At 36.2% G+C, this 19,991-nt stretch overlaps 1 long non-coding RNA gene across 1 annotated transcript; it reads left to right on the top strand.

Annotated features, from left to right (window-relative positions):
* The first annotated feature begins 16,795 nt into the window (after positions 1-16,795).
* On the top strand, positions 16,796-19,378 carry LOC117804405. Its single transcript, XR_004628788.1, has 3 exons — positions 16,796-16,864; positions 18,056-18,160; positions 19,321-19,378. It is a non-coding gene; the product is annotated as an uncharacterized LOC117804405 (long non-coding RNA).
* Positions 19,379-19,991: the final 613 nt, after the last annotated feature.

The raw sequence follows: 19,991 nt of genomic DNA on the forward strand, positions 1-19,991 counted from the left end.
GATTCTTTGGAGGCTTGCGCTATCCCTAACCCTCACTAACTAAAAAGTATACAAGCAGTCACTCCTCACAATCCCCGTGCTCTTTCTGCCCACAGGCCCTGCCCCGTGAGTAGGGAAGGGGTTAAGTTCTAGGCAGGAGAGACAGGAGGTCCCTGACTCCCCTGACTGGGCTCCCAAACTATTCCTGGCAGGTGGAGAAGCTGAGATAGAGATAAGAGAACAAACCAAGATGGCACAAGAGGCTCAAGGCCACAAGCTTCCCAGTCAGTTCTCAATAAAAGACTGCCACTAAAAGCCCTCAGTGGCATCCATTCGGGACCCTTCTCCTCTCGAGAGCTTCTTCTTTCCTTTCTGCTCTCACCTTCACTTAATAGACTTTACTTTCTCTTCACTTCACCCTTTTGCGTCCCCCGGGATTCATTCTTTGACTCCATGAGACAAGAACCATGCGATCCTGCAACAAAAGTACGTGAACCTCACCATTGACAGAGGAATTTTACACTGACATATTTACCCAAGAGAAATAAAAACGTGTGCACAAAAAGACTTGTTCAAGAGGATTTAGGAAAGTCTTATTCATAGTGGTAGCCCCAAACTGGGAACAACCCAAATGTCCATCAGGAGAAGAAGATGTAAATGAAGAATGAAATGTCCATACAATGGCATACAACTCTACAATAAAAAAGAATAAAATGCTGATATATGTAATAACATGAATGAATCTCAAAATCAATATGTTGAGTGAGAGATTTGAAACAGAAGAGAGTACCTATGTTATAGTTCTATGTATATGATGTCCGAGATCAGGAAATACTGATTGATGGTAGAAATCAGAAAGTAGCTTCCTCTGGGAGTAGGGGGATTTATTAGCAATGGAAGCAAAAGATCTTTCTGGGATGATGGAAATACTTTACATTTTGCTTTGGGTTATGGGTACTGGGTATATACAATTGTCAAAATCGGTGAACTGAACACGTAACTGAGTATATTGTTGTATGTAATTTACACATTAATTTTTTAAGTGTAAGAAAAAGAACTTAATAAGCTTGAAATCAAGAATGTTTGCCCCTTTCTAGCAGTGAGTTGATCTTTCTTAAATCAAGTGTACAATCTTTCCTTTTCAAAATAGAACAAATCTAATTCTTACATTCATCTGTGAAGCAGAGATGATCTCTAGGACAGAAAGTCAACTTAAGCTGGCTTGATAGTTACCAAAAATTTCATATGCTTGGAACATGAAACAGAGGGTAAGAATACAGTGGGACACTGAGAAAGCTTCACTGTTAGAATCAGGACTAAAATTTAGGTTTTCTAAAACCAAGTCAGTAGTCTTTCCATACTTAACTTTGTCTTCATAATACATTGTCTTAAAACCACCTAAACCCAATTAAATTTAGAGCTTAGACTTGTTCTAATTTTATTAATGGGGAAATATGTTAAAGTACTGTTTCAACAATAGATGTATTTACACACACATACATAAAATATGTATATATGTACACATATATATGTAATTACATATATCCATATATATATATTTACTTTTAAGCCAAAATATTGGTAAAAATGGTTAAATATCAAGAACATGGATTTATTAAAAAAATAGCAACAACAAAAACGTAAACGAAAAGCAATCCAACTATTATTATTATTTTTTTTACCATGACAAAACACGCTTACTGTAGAAAAATGAAAAGCCAATAATATTTCACCCATCTAATAGAATTAAATTAAAGAAGAATGCTCATTCTACTGAAATGCCATTGTAACATATAGATATCATCAAAATATGAAAGTAATCTTTCTGCAAGGGTTACTTTTCCTAAGCAGCAGGAAATGGTTCATATAACACCCCGATTTAAAAAAATGTAGCTTAAATTTAGAGATATATCAGCTGCTGACAAACTCTCATTAGTAATAAATTTAGGAAATGGCCAGATGTCGTAAACACGTGTTATAATTAGAACAAAAATAGCTCACAAAATACACTTTCGTCTGAAGTCTTCTTAGTAACTTTGATGCATAACTTATTATGCCCAATTCCTTCATCAGTTGTATCATTATTGTCCAGTTCTCAAAAGCTAAATCATAAATTGAAAGGTAGCCCTGTGGAAATGTATTCAATGTATAATTTGCAACAATACATCAGTAGATCGAAGGAGGTATACAATACTTAACTGGGTAGGAACATGAATCAACGCTAGATACACCATTATTAAAGTTGTAGTAACAGTACTGATTAGAATGACATCTTACATTCGCCCTGGGCAACTCTGACAGACATAAAACACCTTTCACTAATATTCCTTTCTCAGCCCTTCATTAAAAAAAAAAAAAAAGGAAAGAAAAGGCGTATAATTTATTCATGTATTATCATTCATACAAAATGAGAACACTTGCTTTTATGGTTAGAAGAACTCACTTTTACAAAACAAGTACACTCAACATTAATTCTCAATTTTTAGAAATTTTGTATGTCACGACAGAGACACATTCCCTTGGGCTCCTTTAATGCCTTACAATAAGCGGTTCCTAAATTTAAGAAATATGTTATAAATGTGTTTGCTTCAAATTTACAAATGAAATTTTAGTTTTGAAATATGTATTTGCCAGATTAGAATTTACATTTAATTTATGTTTAACTAGATGCTAACAACACACCAATAAAATTAAGAAGTTACCTCCATCGGTAGTTACAGTTTGTTGCTTATCTTACTGTTTGAAAATCTGTGTATCACTGGTTAAATTAAAGAAACAGAAAAGGAATTTATCTGCTTAAAACATTCCTATGAATATAGGCAAAGAAATTCCCCAAATTTTCATTGAAAAAGCCAACAAATAACCTTCCCTTAATTTTATCAATGCCTCTGTCTCCAAATCCCAAGAGATTCTTTCCTGAATACATCTAGCCTGGTAAACACAAAGTTTCTCTCTTACTTTCATGGACCACTTTCTTCTGAATCCTTTATTCTTTTGAGAACCATAGGGAGGGTAGCGTAGAAAGGGGGCAGCATGTCCAATGGCTGCAGGTTTGAACCTGAGATCTTTTTTCTCATCCCGCTCTGTCATGTACCGCTCGTATGGTTTTAGACATGTCTCTTGATCTCACCAAGATTCCATTACCTCCTCTGTATTCTTGCTCCAATGATTCCAGGGCTCAGGGCATGTGGGACCGTTTTATACAATATAAAGTCAAATACTGGTAAAAGTTGGAATATTATTATCTCAGGAAACCAGAGCTATCCTTTACCAATCCTATGCTTAATTTCCATTACATTTCCTCTCCTCTTGCCAAGGCAAGAGCCTGGACCCACCTATCCTTGCATGTCTTTAATCCTTATTCTTACTCAACGCGCTAGAAAGCCTTCTGTGTGGCTCCTCTGTTCTAGAAACTCTCAATGGACAGATCTTAGGCCAATAGAAGGACAGATTCACACTGATTTGCCTTCCCCTGACAATTATAATGATTGTTAGCTCATTATGCACTGACTCTGTGCTAAGCATTGCATTGAGTGGCACATAAACTGTATGAATCCTATTTAATTTCTCTAACAACCTGTGATGTTGTGACTCACGGACCCATTTTACCAGGAAATCGAGTAACTGGCCAAGGTATGGTCACTGAAAGATGACAGAACTGCCATTTGAATCCAGATCCTTTAAGTCTACAGCTTCAACTAAACCCTCTCCCCCAGGTTAACCTGATCTCACACATTAATTTAGATTCTTCATTTTTGTTAACAATAGAGGTCAACTTCTGTTGCATTAGGAAACTAGTAGAAACAGCCAACACAGAGCTTGGTTTCCAAAGAAAGCTGCTGTATTTGCAAATGCACGGATTGTCTTGCCCTGTGGCCTCTGTACCCGGAGCAATCAGAATATCGGTCAAGTTAAAGCAGCAACAGACTACTTCCAAAAAAATAACAGTTTCACAAAACAAAGTCTGTTGATTTCGTAGATGATTTAGTCTATCAACTAAAAGAATAGCTTAACAATTGAGTGTACCATGAGCGATAATAACATTACAACAGTTTCCAATATAATGCTTTTCTTCAGGCTATTTTCATAAATATTATTAAATTCTTCCAGAAGATTTTCCCCACACACATTCCTACTGGATTATGATGCGTCACACATTTTAAAGGAAAGTAAACGCTTCAAAATTCTTTTTCATTGTATGTTACACAAAGTGCCAACACTATTAATACTCAAAATAGACCTATAAGCTCATTAGAAGCAATAATAGCAAACTTCTCTATCTTTACGGTTTTTTTTTCCTTTCAAGCAGAATGTTAATTAAAAAAAAAATTCATGGGTCACTCTTACCTTAATATCCTTTGCACACGATGTATAGTAGATGTTAAAACTTGTGGAAACCTCTGTGGGTCTCTCTTTAGGCTGTCTCCAAATATCCACATATTTGCAGATGCAGAGAAACAGGAGCTTAAGAGGGGCAGGGGGAAAAGCACCCTTACAATGGCCCTGCCATTATTGTCTCTGTGAATGCCTAGCAACAGAAGCCCACAGACCAAGAAACTAAGATGCCTGAGGGCACTGACCCCAGCCCGCCTCCTGTCCTTTCAGTGTTGCATTCGATCCTAGATTCTTACTAAAAGTGTTATCCAAGCTAAGGTTTAGTCACCATCGTGATTAACGTATTCCAAATAATGCAGGGCTAAGACTTCTCTCAAAATTCTTGATGGCAATGTATTTTGTTGATTAGTAATATTTAAGCCTGCATGAAAGCAAGCATAGTCTGTAATCGTAGGTATTAAGATTGAGACTTTTAATTCTATCCCATTCAGAAACAAGAAAAACAGAAATGGAAACTAGGGTAAACTGCCCTAGCTTTTTGATTCACACCATTATTGCAGCCCTCGGCTGCATTCCTGAGAGCATTTCATAGTCAGCCACACCTTACTGATAAATCTATTAGAATTCTTTGCTAGAGCATTCTATAGTTTCTTGTACAGCTCCTGTAGGTGAGTGGAAAATGAGTTCTTGGAAGTCTGCATCTTAGACAAAATTTTTCTAGAACATATATTTCCGTCAGCTGAATCCCTTCACTCAACTTCTGCCTGTTTTAGCATTTGTCACCTTTTTTTGTTGAGTAAACAAATCTTCTGCAAGCCAGTGGGAGGACCTCTGCTTTGTTGTCTTTTAAATGCTTCAGGACTTGCCTTGCACGGGATAGGTGATCAATAAATATATGGTGCCTGCCTCTGTAGCGAGAAGTATTGGAAGCTTTGGTGTAAGTTTGCGTTCTTCCTCATGTATAATTTGTTCCCTTAGAGATTTTTCGCTCCAATCAGCCGAGACTCCCCAACTAAGCACATTGTTCATTGTTGAAATACAGTCTCCAGATTTAAGGGCATTCGGATGTGTCTGTGTGAAACAAACGTTTTTGAAAGTTTAGATGCATATGGGTAGAAATGTCATTGTAACTAAATTTCAGTGAGTTTTTAGTGTCTGCTTTTGAGGCATGTATTCCATTAGTTACCTAGCTTTTAGGAAGTAGGTAGAACCAGAACATACTATCTTTAATCTCTCACATAAAGTAATTCAAAATTCTATCACAGCATTCTATAAAAATACAATGTCATGAAGAGCATTGCCTCTAGCTCTCCTCTGTGCTCCGTTGGCCTGTCCTATTTAGAGTCTGGGTAGAAAACTCCTGAATTACTTTATAAATATATTATCACATCACAAATAGAATGAATTAAATCATGAGTCATAAGTAAATAAAAATATTTTTGCTTTGACACTAATGTCTGCCTTAAACATTATATTGTAAAATAAAAAAATTATGCTTGGATGGATGTAATTTCACATAAAATTGAAAAAGAGGCAAAGATATTTATTTATTTATTTTTATTATTTTTTTAAAAGATTTTATTTATTTATGTGACAGAGAGACAGCCAGCGAGAGAGGGAACACAAGCAGGGGGAGTGGGAGAGGAAGAAGCAGGATCCCAGTGGAGGAGCCCGATGTGGGACTCCATCCCGGAACGCCATGATCACGCCCTGAGCCAAAGGCAGCTGCCTAAGGACTGCGCTACCCAGGTGCCCCTATTTATTTTTATTTTAATTTTTTTTATTATATTATGTTAGTCACCATACAGCACATCCCTGGTTTCTGATGTAAAGTTCGATGATTCATTAGTTGCATATAACACCCAGTGCACCATGCAATACGTGAGGCAAAGATATTTAAATCAATTGTTCATTACAAGAAGAATATAGAATTATTTTCATAGAAATATATAAACAGAAGTATGTGAATTCAACAAAAAATATTGTGTGTTTAATGCTTAGTATTGGGCACGACAGAATTGAGAACCTACTGTTCAAACTATTCTAGTAAAGTTAGTATCTTACTCAAATTTTTAAAAAACATGTAAACAATACTTTTACATAATTTAGTATATGGCATATTTTATGTAATGTCTATGTAGTATAATGTATATACTATATCGTATCTGTGCATAATATATACATGTATGCATGTATAAGCTACATGTATAGCATAGAGACTATATAAATAATTTTGTGTGTGTGTGTATATATATACATGCACCAAATAACTCAAATACAAGGTAAAGAATAAGCCTTTCATTTAATAAATATATATATTTAGTTATTTATTTGAGAGAGAGAAAGAGCCAGAGCATGAGCAACGGGAGGGACAGAGTGGGAGGGAAAGAGAGAAGCAAACTCCCAGCTGAGTGCAGAGCCAGACAGGTGACAGGCCAGGATAGATCCCAGGTAGCAAGACCGTGACCTAAGCCTAAATCAGACACTTCACTGACTTAGCTACCCAGGAACCCCAAGGAATAAGCATTTTAAAGAGCCAGAAGGAAATAAAGAGACATGGGAGTCACTCAGAGGTTACTTTTCTTCTATATTCATTTTCATAAATTTATGTGCATGTGTGTGTATGTATGGAGAGAGTCAGAGAATCTCTTTGTGGTAAAGTAACTTCATGAGTTAAATTTTTTCTCTTTTTATCTCATCACTGGATCTCTAGAATAATTGTTGAAATCAATTTGCAAAAGTAATGTCAATTTAGGGCACCTGGGTAGCTCAGTGGGTTAAGCGTCTGCCTTCTGCTGGGGTCATGATCTTGGGGTCCTGGGATCAAGCCCTCTGTTGGGCTCCCTGCTCAGCAGGGAGTGTGTTTCTCCCTCTCCCTCTGTTCCTACCTCCCCCCTCACCCCCCATTCATGCTCTCTCTCTCTCAAATAAATAAATAAAAATTCTTAAAAAAAAAAAAAAGTAGTGTCAAGTTTACTGAAGCCTTCTCAATCCCTAAAAATCACTTTGTCTACTGCAGCCAGGGTTGATTTATGTAAAATGCTAACCAGATTATGTGTGTTCCTGTGTTTGTTAAATTCTTGTCTTTCCCATTATGCCTAAAATGCAACCCAGATTCTCAGACCCTAATGATCTTACTTCAGTGTCACCTGACATCACTCTCCTCCTTGCTTACTCTGTCCCAGTCATGCTGGTGTTCCTTCAGTTCTTAAATTTGTCATTTTGTCATTGAACATTTGGGATCCCCTTGCCTAGAAATCTGTCTTCCTGTCTTCCCAAGATTGTTTTCTTCTCATCATTAATTCTCAACTTGTATAGTTCCTTCTCCCCTACAAGTATCTCCTTCAAATGTTTATTTCACAATTAGTTGTTCATTTACTGTTCATTTCCTTCGTACCACATATCACAACTAGCTGTTATTTCATTTATTTATTTGTTTTCTATCATTCTCCCCCAAATGAGCCACTAAATTCCATGATGGCAAAGGAACATGTCAATCACATTCATTTGTTTTATCATCATTGCCTAGCATGGAATCTCACGTAACAGTAGGTTTTGAATAAGAATTGTAACTGAGATGATAAGTAATTTCTGCACCCCCATAGTTCTTTATTTGTATTTCTCTTTAAAGATTTAATCCTTGACGGGGCGCCTGGGTGGCACAGCGGTTGAGCATCTGTCTTCGGCTCAGGGCGTGATCCCGGCGTTGTGGGATCGAGCCCCACATCAGGCTCCTCCGCTAAGAGCCTGCTTCTTCCTCTCCCACTCCCCCTGCTTGTGTTCCCTCTCTCGCTGGCTGTCTCTCTCTCTCTCAAATAAATAAATAAAATCTTTAAAAAAAAAAGATTTAATCCTTGCTACTCGTGTTAGAGCTATTTGGAATTTAACTGGAACATAAAGTCTTCAAGTGTCGAGGGCAAGGTGTGCTCTTTATTTCCTTTTTTATTGTCCATAGCACAGATCTGCAGTCTGCTGTGGAAGATGCCGTGATATGCTACCGAGGTTCCTCTTCAGAAATAACGAATTCATTCCCCCGACTGGTGGAAGAGGGCCGCAACCGTCAGCTTTCTCTGGGAATTATCTCAGTTGAAAGGAACTGTCTTCCTCAGTGCCGGACCTCCTTCCAGCGGTATCCCTCAACAAGTGACCAAAGTTGAAATATGAAGACTCAGCTTCCTCACATGACTAGGGATAATTCTGAATGGGATTGACCCAGGTCTTTAGTGGGACTAAAGAACAGCTCAACTTGTCCCTCAGCCCACAACTACTCCCTCAACCTTCTGTAAGTATTGATCTCAAGAACACTCTCTAATAAACTTCTTTGGAAGTAATCTCCATCTTATAATCTGTTTCCAGGAGACGTTGAACTGTAACATCTGCAAATACTTGTTTTCCCCTTTTCCATAGTAATAGGACCCTTTATTTTTAGCTGAAAGAAGGCCACATGTCCTACTGTTCCCTGCAGTCAGTTGTGGCCATGTGACTAAATTTAGCGGGTTATAAGCAGAAATTGTGTGTCCACCTGCCAGAAAATGTTCTTAAAATATTGTATTTGCATCTTTCTTTGCCCCTTCCTCCTTACTGCATAGACTATCTGGAGTTCTGGCAATCACCTTGAATCATGAGAATAACTTGGAAACAAAATCCACTTGAGGCAAAGCTTTGGTATGGAAGAGCCTGGGTCCTAGACATAGTGATGCTGGACTCCGATGCTGGACTGAGCATGTCCAGACTTCCTGAATAGAGAGAACAATAAACTTCTATCCAGTTTAAGCCACAGTTAATGGGAAATTCCATTGATTGGTATCCAACCTAAATGCTAAATAACATAGTGAGTGACACAGAGCTTCAAATATTGTTTTGAAAGTTGAATCAATAAATGAATAATTACAGGAAAGTTACCACTTTTAGGCAAATTTTCACTGTGAATATGATTAAGAGACAATGGGATTTGAATTTCCCCAATTGCTAATGATTTTGAACATTTTTTCATGTGTCTGTTAGCCATTTGTATGTCTTCATTGGAAAAGTGTCTGTTCATATTTTCTTCCCATTTTATGACTTGATTATTTGTTTCACGTGTATTGAGTTTGAGAAGTTCTTTGTAGATCTTGGATACCAGTCTTTTATCTGTAGTGTCGTTAGTAAATATCTTCTCCCATTCTGTGGGCTGCCTCTTAGTTTTTTTGACGGTTTCCTTGGCTGTGCAGAAGCTTTTTATCTTGACGAAGTCCCACAGGTTCATTTTTTCTTTTGTTTCTCTTGCCTTTGGAGATGCATCATGAAAAAACTTGCTGTGGCTGATGTCAAAGAGGTTGCAGCCATGGACCGGACTGGAGGAGATTATGCTAAGTGAAAGAAGTCAAGCAGAGAAAGACAATTATCACATGGTTTCACTCATTTATGGAACATAAGAAATAGGAAGATTGGTAGGAGAAGGAAGGGATAAAGAAAAGGGGGGTAATCAGAAGGGGGAATGAAACATGAGAGACTATGGACTNGGTGATGGGTATTAAGGAGGGCACATATTGCATGGTGCACTGGGTGTTACATGCAAATAATGAATCATGGAACATAGCATCAAAAACTGGGGATGTACTGTATGGTGACGAATATAACAAAATAAAAATTAAAAAAAAAATTTAAAAAAAAGAGGGACTATTCCATGAATGACACCTTAACAATTTATATTCGAAGACAGAAAAAAAAAAGGCAATAGAAAATGTTATGCTTTGATTTAAATGACCTTGAATAAGTCTATTAAAAAAATGTATTCTCTTCCCAGTTCCCTAATTTCCCTCTTAGCTTGAATCTCTACCATAAACATGTTTTTATACCTCCTAAGATATATTTGGTAAGGCCTAAAAAAACACGGTATTTTATACAATCCTTTAAGGGCAATACTATTAAAATGATTCAACTTCGAAAAGAATAAATCATGCCAAAAAAAGTTGATATTTCTCTCTGCACTTGGTGAAAAACAATTGATTTCTAAGAAACTAGTGTCCTAGTTAAATAGAACTCAAATATAACTTTTCATCTGCCAATAGAAGAAAAAGAAAATTGGATACCACAGCATGATTTCATTTATATTAGAAATTTCATTGTGATAAAATATGTCATTATACAAGGGAAGAAAAAATAGTCCCAGGTGTTGACTCTGAAGCTGGAACTCAGTCAAATCTGAGTTCAAATCCTGACTGTAGCATCTATTTGCTGTATGATGTTGGTGAGCTTCTTCAAGTTCCTATATCTCAATTCTCTTAAATGAGATGTACATAATACATATTTTTTCTTTACATATCAACCCTATAATAAGTTGACTTGGATCTTTCAGTTTTTCCTAATTCTTGAGATCATACTACTTATTTGAAAAATAATGAGGTAGGCATAACCCATCTTTTCAACTTTGTATTCCCAAACTCCAATGAAAACACACATAATATTTTACATTTGAAGCATATCTGTGAAGGTGGAAAATTAATTGCAGTTGTGGGGAGTTGATGTTATGATGCTCGATGTCAGCCGGAGATCAATCTACATTACGAAAAGTTTACATGTGTGACTTGAATATGTTAGAATTTTTAAATCCCTTCTCCCTCAAACTTGAAGGACATGGGAAAGTTTACCATCAGTCAGCATATGATTTTTGGAAAAGGAGAGGAGGGTTAATTAAAGTTGTCTCCTTTGTTCAGTTCAGTTTCAATAATGTATACTGGAGGAAGACACAAAATTCTATTTTTCTGGTAGTTGATAAATGGGGCCATCAGCATCAAATCTTTTTCTACATTCTCTACACCAAGAGGTTTGCTATTGAAGAATAGTGAATAAAGGAAGGCCAAACTCAATATATACATGAGACAAATGAGAGGTGCTGTCATTGATTTTGAACTAAAAAGGGAGAGAAACTTTTAATTTTTATAAAAATGCATGTGTAAGCTTCAGGGAAATATATGAAGGGAAAATTGAAGGCTTTGTAAAAATCCTGCTAAGTGTTCCTATGACCTAAATCAAGTGCTGCTTTGTAAATTCATTACAATAATGTTGGAACTAGGACCAAACATTCCTAATTGTAATATGCAAAATAAATGGATATTCGAAAGGACGCTGGGCCTCCGCTTATCCCTCATGGGACCATTTTCATTTTCTATGCTGTTATCACCAGGAATGCTTTTCGTATTTTCTTTTCTGAAGTGGTTTCACATAAAGTTTAAATGTATGTAAGCTATATGTATGTAAGCTAAGCCCTCTATGATTAAAAAAAATAATAAAACAACAGATCTATGATTTAGGTAATAGTATAATAAATTAGTGTGTTACTAATTACAACAATAAAAATAATACTAATGCATTAATTTGGGGCATCTTCATTTAAATTCGCATACAGTATAGAATTTAAGATGCTTGTAACTATAATTAACTGCTTAATTCTCTAATTTAGTACTCAAGAAGATGAAAATATTTTAATAATAAGATGATTCAAGGTGTGGGTGCATGGGTGGCTCAGTCGGTTAAGCATCTGCCTTCAGCTCAGGTCATGAGCCCAGGGTCCTGGGATCGAGCCCCACATCGGGGTACTTGCTCAGTGGGAGGCCTGCTTCTCCTTCTCCCTGCCGCTCCCCCTGCATGTACTCTCTCTGTCAAAAAAATGAATAAAATCTTTTAAAAAACCCAAAAAACTGGTGATTCAAGACAGACTACATGGACAGTAAAATTGTCTTTAGTCTTTAGGAAGCGCCATTGAGTTTAGGTATTGGCACAAACACATGGCATATATCTCAGAAATGTTCCACACCATAAGATCTCATTTGGGTCAAAAGTTACATTTTAAAATAACCTCTTTGGGACATTAAATCTTTTATATTTTCATACTTTATGATGAATTTCTTAGATAAGATATCCTTGACAATCAAGAAATGACAAATATTTTCATGTGAAAAGGGTCAATGATGGAGACATTTTGGAGAATATACCAGAAAGGATGGAGCACTCTCACATGTAGGCCTGCGGGAGACAGAGAGGACAAAATGGAAGTGGGCCCCAAGTATGTAAAATACTGGCACTTTAACCAATTTTATTTTATCTATAAATATAACCTATAAATGTAAAATATATCCATAAATATATGATATGAACATACATTATATATGTTACATAAAATATAATAATATATTAATTATGAAATAAAACAATATAAACATAATATCTATAAATATTAATATATAAGCTTTTATAACAAAATTCTATGGCTATGAAATTGATAGCTTAAAAGATATATCTAAAATCTGAAACCAAATGAACAAAGCTAAAAGGCAACCCACAGAATAGGAGAAGATATTTGCAAATGACATATCCAATAAAGAGTTAGTATCCAAAATATATAAAGAACTTGTCAAACTCAACACCAAAAATCCCGAAATAATCCAATTAAAAAGTGGGCAGAAGGCATGAATGGATATTTCACCAAAGCAGATATCCAGATGGCCAACAGACACATGAAAAGATGCTCAAAGTCACTTATCAACAGGGAAATGCAAATCAAAACTACAATGAGATATCACCTCACACCTATCAAAATAGCTAAAATCGACAATGCAAGTAACAACAGAGGTTGGCAAGGATGTGGAGAAAAAGGTACACCCTTGGGCGCTGTTGGTGGGAATGAAAATTAGTGCAGCCACTGTGGAAAACAGTATGGAGTTTCCTCAAAAAGTAAAAAACAGAACTAGTCTAGAATCAAATAATTGCACTACTGGGTATTTACCCAAAGAACACAAAAACATTAATTCAAAGGGGTACATGCAGCCCTATATTTATAGCAGTATTGTTTACAATAGGCTAGACATGGAAGCAGCCCAAGTGTCCATCAACTGGTGAATGGATAAAGAAGAAGTGGTATGTGTGTATATACATATATACATATATATACACACACACATATTATATATATACTTATACATATTCTTATACATATACATATGTATGTGTGTGTATATATACATATACACAATGGAATATTATTCAGCCATAAAAAAGAATGAAATCTTGCCATTTGCAATGACATGGATGGAGCTAGAGAGTATAATGCAAAATGAATTAAGTCAGTAAGAGAAAGACAAATGCCATATGATTTCACTCATATGCGGAATTTAAGAAACTAAACAAACAAGCAAAGGGGAAGAAAGAGAGAGAGAGAAATCAAAAAACAGCTTTTAACTATAGAGAACAAACTGATGTTTATCACAGTTGGGGCGGAGGGCGATGGGTGGAAATAAGTGATGGGGATAAGGATAGCCCTTGGATGAGCACCAGTTAATCTATGGAATTATTGCATTAGTATAAAAAAAAAAGGGGGTAAAAAAACCTGAAACCAGAATCTTTATCCTATTTTTAAAGTGTGATTGAATATATTTAATAAATGTATGATCTTGTACTTCACAGAAATATTCTTTGAAATATCCTTATTTCCTTGTGGTTTTTCATATTTTCTGAAATTTCACCTGAATATATGCTTAAATAAATATATGCTCACCTAAATGCTGAAACAAGATTTTCTTCATATATAATATTACATCATCTTCTCAGGTACCCATTTCAACAAATATCAGAGATACTGAAACAGATACTAAATAAGACAAGTTTAATATCAAAAGAGTATAGAGGAGAAAGGGAGAAGGCAAAAAGATAAGGAAAAATTGATTAGATGAACACAATGATACTCATTTAAAGGGTTCTCTTATTTTGATTTTTTAAAAGATTTATTTATTTGAGAGAGAGAGAGAGTGAGAGCATGAGCAGGGGAGAGGGGCAGAGGGGGAAGGAGAGAAAGAGAATCTCCAGCAGATCCCCTTCTGAGCATGGAGCCTGAGGTGGGGCTCCATCCCTCGACTCTGAGATCATGACCTGAGCCAAAATCAAGAGTCGGATGCTCAACCGAAAGAGCCACCCAGGCGCCCCTCTTATTTTGATTTTCTAAACCATTCTTGCACTAGTTGGCAGTATGCTTTGAGTAAGTAATTGATCTCAGTTTCCTTAGGTATAAACTAAAGGAGTTCAAACTAATGATCCCTAAAGTTAGTGATGGTCAAATGTTTAACCACTGGTTCTTTAGAGGGTGAGGAGGAGACTTGATTTCTATCATTTGCCACTTTTGTCTCATAAACACTCCTGCCATAACTACCTTGGTGTAAGTATCAAGATACCAGTATGAAGTTACTGAATGCAAATTTGCTTTTCATAAACTGGTGTGAGCTGGCTCCAGCACACCACTGGGGTTCTCTCCAAATCTAAATTATGTGGCTCCAGTCTACATGAATATGGATATATCCCCAAACTTCAACAATACCTCAACTTTCTGATATATTGATTCCCTTAATGGTAACTTTCCCTTTGAACTCTTTAAATGAATACTAAATATAATCAAAGTATTTTAGACTCATTTGCACAATAATTTTGCTGCATGTATAGCTCTGCTCTTTAAATCTAATTGGGAGTTAATTTTTTTTAAGGTAAAATCTAGAGTATGCCTATATATTCATGAATTTAGAAATATGCTTGAGAACTCCAGGCCATGGGGTCCAAGTCATTTTAATAACACTAAAAAAAGGCAAATTCAATTTATTTGCTTTCACTTTTTAATTGAGACATAATCACCACACAATAAATTGCACATGCTTGAGATATATAAATTAGTAAGTTTTACATATATGTGCAGAACATGAAACCATCACTTTAATCAAGCTGATGAACATATCTATCACCCCCAAAACTTTCTACATACCCTTTGTAATTGTTCCCTCTCCCTCTCGCCATACCCCACCTTCATGCAAACACTGATGGTATTTCTGTCACTGCAGATAACTTTGCATTTTCTAGACTTTCATGAGTGAAATTGTACTATTGGAACACTATTACATCTGGCTCCTTTTTTTTTTTTTAAGATTATTTATTTATTTATTTGATAGAGAGAGACAACCAGCGAGAGAGGGAGCACAAGCAGGGGGAGTGGGAGAGGAAGAAGCAGGCTCCTAGCAGAGAAGCCTGATGTGGGGCTCGATCCCAGAACGCCCGGGATCATGCCCTGAGCTGAAGACAGATGCTTAATGACTGCACCATCCAGGTGCGCCTACATCTGGCTTCTTAAGCTTGGCATAATTATTTTCATCATCATCATCATTATTATTGTTGTTATTGTTATTTTTGAGAGAGAGACTGAGTGCAAGCTAGGGAGGGGAGGGGCACAAAGAGAGGAAGGGAAAAGTGGACTCCCTGCTGAACAGGTAGCCAGAGGTGCGCTAGATCCCAGGACTCTGTGTTTTATATTTAATTTGGATTTACCATGGACAGCGTATAGTTACTGTTTGAGCTGACGTTGTCTGCCTTTTAATTGGGATGTTTAGACTCATCATTATATTTGATTATTACATATTTGGATTTAAATTTATCATCTTGCCATTTGTCTTCTATTCATCCCATCTGCTCCTTGCCACCCCCTGGATTTTTTCCTTATCCTGCCTTCTTTTGAATTAATTGAGTATGTTTTATGATACACTTCATGATTTTTCTTTGTTGGCTTATTAGCAATAACTCTTTATATTATCATTTTAGTTTCTGTAGTGTTAATAGTATCCATTTGTAACTTATCACTACTTACCTTTAAGGGATATTATGCTACTTCTTGTAAAGTGTAAGAACCTTACAAAAGTATTTTCCCTTTTCTGCTCTTCCAGAATTTGTGCTATTTTTCTGCTATATATTTTTCTTCTACATATGTTATAAACTACACAATATGTCATCATTAATTTTTGAATTAATAATTCTCTTTTAGGGCGCCTGGGTGGCTCAGTTGGTTAAGCATCTGCCTTCGGTTCAGGTCATGATCCCAGAGTCCTGGGAGTCCTGGGTCTAGTCCCACATTGGTCTCCCTGCTCAGTGGGGAGTCTGCTTCTCCCTCTGCCCCTCCCCCTGCTTGTGCTCGCTTTCTCTCTCAAAAAAAAAATCTTAAAAAAAAAAATTCTCTTTTCAAGAAATTTAAATAATAAGACAAAGAACCTTCATATTTATTCATGTAGTTACCGTCTGTGGTGCTCTTCATTCCTTTGCCTAGGAATGCATATTCATCTGGTATCATTTTCCTTCTGCTTAAAGAACTTCCTTTAACATTTCCTATTGTGTAGGTCTGCTCCTGGTGACTTTTTTCAGTTTTCATGTCTGACAAAGCCTTATTTTACTATTATTATTATTATTTTGCAATTTAATGAATCACTATTACTTTTGAAAGGTATTTTGGCTGGGCAAAGAATTCTAAGTAATAGTCTTTTTCATTCAGTACTATAAAGATGTTATTCCAAAGTCTCCTAGCTTGCATTGTTTCTGGAAAAAAAAAAAAAGTACTGACATCCTTATCTTTGTTCTTTGCTTCCTTCTATACAATGTATCTTTTTTCTCTGGCTGCTTTTACGAGTTTTCTTTATCACTAGTCTTAAGCAATGTGACAGCAACGTGCCCTGGTGTGTTTTCTATGTTCCCTGTGCCTGTGGCTCTTGGATCTGTGAGTTTAAAGTTTTCACCAGATTTGGGGACAATGACCATTATTTCTTCCTCTGCCTTTGAGGGTTCCAGTTACATATATATTTGGGCACTTGAAGCTATCCCACAGTTCACTGATGATTTGTTTTGTTTGTTTGTTTGTTTGTTTGTTTGTTTTGTTATTTTTCACTCTAGGTTTCATCATGGGTAATTTCGATTACTAGGTCTTCAAGGTGACTAATCGTCGCTTGTGATGTTTTATCTGCCATTAGTATCCTGCCCAGGGTATTTTCCGTCTCAGATATTGTTTGAGTGTTTTTTATGTCTTCTTTGTCCACACTGACCATTCTTAATCTTACTTATACCTTATTGACCATATGGAATACAGTTAAAAGTGCTCAATATCTTTGTCTACTAAACTATCTTCTGCGTCATTTCAGGGTTACTTTTGATTTGTTTTTCTTCTCGTTATGAGTTGTATTTTCCTTTGTCTTTGCATGCCTGGTAAATTCCAATAGCATGCCAGACATTGCGAATTTGTCCTGCTGAGTATTAGATATACTCATATTCCTTTAAATATTAAGTGTTGTTCTGGGGTACGGTTAAATTACTTGGAAATGGTGCTTTCATTTCAATTTTTGCTTTTAATCTTTGTCAGGCAGAATCAGAGAAGCATTTAGTTAAGGCCTAGTTTTTCTTGACTACTGAGGCAAGATGATTTCTATTATTCGGATGCCTTGTGAGATATGTGGTTTTCTCTTCTGGGTATGAGGAACAGGCACTGTTCTGGTCCTATGTGATCTCAGGAGTTTGTCCCCTCTACATCTTCTCTGTGGTCCTTTTCCTGGTGTCAGACTGTTTCCTTATACGTTTATACTCAGCAGTTCCCAACTACATAGTTGAGGATGGCCCTCCGCACAGCTCTGCTGTTTTCTCTCCGTAGAGCGCTCCTCCCTCTTTCCAGTACTCTGTCCTGTTAACTCCAGGCATCTTTGGTTTTCCAATTTCCCAAGTCCATCTACCAAACTCCAAAAATGCACAGTTCTGTTTAGGATCCTCTCTCTGTGCCACGGCCTGGGCCCTTTCTCCAGGCAGTAATCTGGGCAACCACAAGGCTCCCCTTGGTCATTACTCTTGCATTAGCAATCAACGTTGCCTGATATCCAATGCCCAGAAAGCCATTGTTTCACATATTTTTCTCTTTTTTTTGTAGCTGTATCAAGCAAGAGGATAGAGTCAATCCTTGTTACTCCATGTTGGCTGGAAACGGAAGTTTGCTAATTCAATTTCCTTTGGGGTTTATATCTGCTGGAGAGATGTAAGACTGAAGACTTTTTTTAAACATTAAGATTCATATACTGGTCTGTTAGGTTATACTTAAGACACTCTAAAATCAATTTATTCCTGTGACTAGGTTATTAGTAATGAATCTCATACAGAATTAAACATAAGAGAAGAAAATAATCTTCATGAAATCTTTCTTTATGTAAGCTATTAGTAATGTCAAGGACATGAGTGTGTTTCTTCATTCTGGAAAAAATTGGGAATCTTTTTTTTTTTTTCACTATTCTAGAGTACTCTTAGAGTAACTATTAAAATCTAATCTGGGGCGCCTGGGTGGCACAGCAGTTAAGCGTCTGCCTTCGGCTCAGGGCGTGATCCCGGCGTTCTGGGATCGAGCCCCACATCAAGGCTCTTCTGCAATGAGCCTGCTTCTTCCTCTCCCACTCCCCCTGCTTGTGTTCCCTCTCTTGCTGGCTGTCTCTATCTCTGTCGAATAAATAAATAAAATCTTAAAAAAAAATCTAATCTAAAAAGTAGTTTTACAACTCCATTTGCAAATTTAATAACATTAGAAAAGACCCTGACTCAAACTAAGTTGAAATGACCTAGCATGGAAGTGTTAAACTACCTCTGAAAACAACATAAAGTGATTTGAAATGCAGCCCAAATGATCCTTTTGTAATATCACAAAACTAAATTATTCAGAACTTTCCTGAATTTTTTTTATCTGTTAGTATGTTAACAAATTCATTATATCAACAAACCCTTTTGACTAAATGGGGAGATGAATGTGACAAGGTTTGAGCAATAGATAATTTACATATGCAGAATATTGGTTAATTATGGAAGGGAAAATGAAACAGAGAATTTAATACATTTCTTCGGGATTTTGCTTCTATTTATCCAAAATATAGACCCTATCCTAGAATTGTTTTATTTTTTAACATATTGAATAAACTCAGGATTTTTAGTAACAAATAATCATAGTCAATAATCATGTATGATTTGAATTTTTTTCTCCTTGAATAACAACATTTATTTAATTAGTTGATTTGCTATTATCAATACTTAAGATCATCTGGCAAAGTAAAAACAAAAAGAATAGCAATTAAAGATAATCAAATAAAAATATTTTTTTATCATTCAAATAACCAAGAATATATTTACATATTTCTTATAAAAATTATTTTACAGGGGCGCCTGGGTGGCACAGCAGTTAAGCATCTGCCTTCAGCTCAGGACGTGATCCCGGCGTTCTGGGATCGAGCCCCACATCAGGCTCTTCTGCAATGAGCCTGCTTCTTCCTCTCCCACTCCCCCTGCTTGTGTTCCCTCTCTTGCTGGCTGTCTCTATCTCTGTCGAATAAATAAATAAAATCTTTTAAAAAAATTATTTTACATAAAAAGCTCCAAACAAATACTCCCAGTGAATCTGTAAAGGCATTCTTAGTTTTGTGAATATTCACAAGATTAATTACATAAAGTTATTTGAAGATTTCTTTTAAGTTTTTATTTTAATTCCAGTTATTTAACACAGTGTTATATTAGTTTCAGGTGTACAATACAGTAATTCACCACTCCATACCTCACCTATTTGACCCATCTGCCATACCCCTCCCCACTGGTAGCAATTTATTCTCTATAGTTAGGAGTCTGTTTCTTAATTTGTCTCTCTCCTTCTATCTATCTATCTCTTTTTCCCCCCTTTGCTTTTTTGTTTTGTTTTTTAAAATTCTACATATGAATGAAATCACATGGTATTTGTCTTTCTCTGACTTACTTTTTAGCATTATACTCTCTAGCTCCATCCATGTTATTGCAAATGGCAAGATTTCTTTTCTTTTTTTTTTTTTTTTTTTTGTGAG

The sequence above is a fragment of the Ailuropoda melanoleuca genome, chromosome 11 (assembly GCF_002007445.2).
Source record: "Ailuropoda melanoleuca isolate Jingjing chromosome 11, ASM200744v2, whole genome shotgun sequence".
In the NCBI taxonomy this organism is placed as follows: domain Eukaryota; kingdom Metazoa; phylum Chordata; class Mammalia; order Carnivora; family Ursidae; genus Ailuropoda; species Ailuropoda melanoleuca.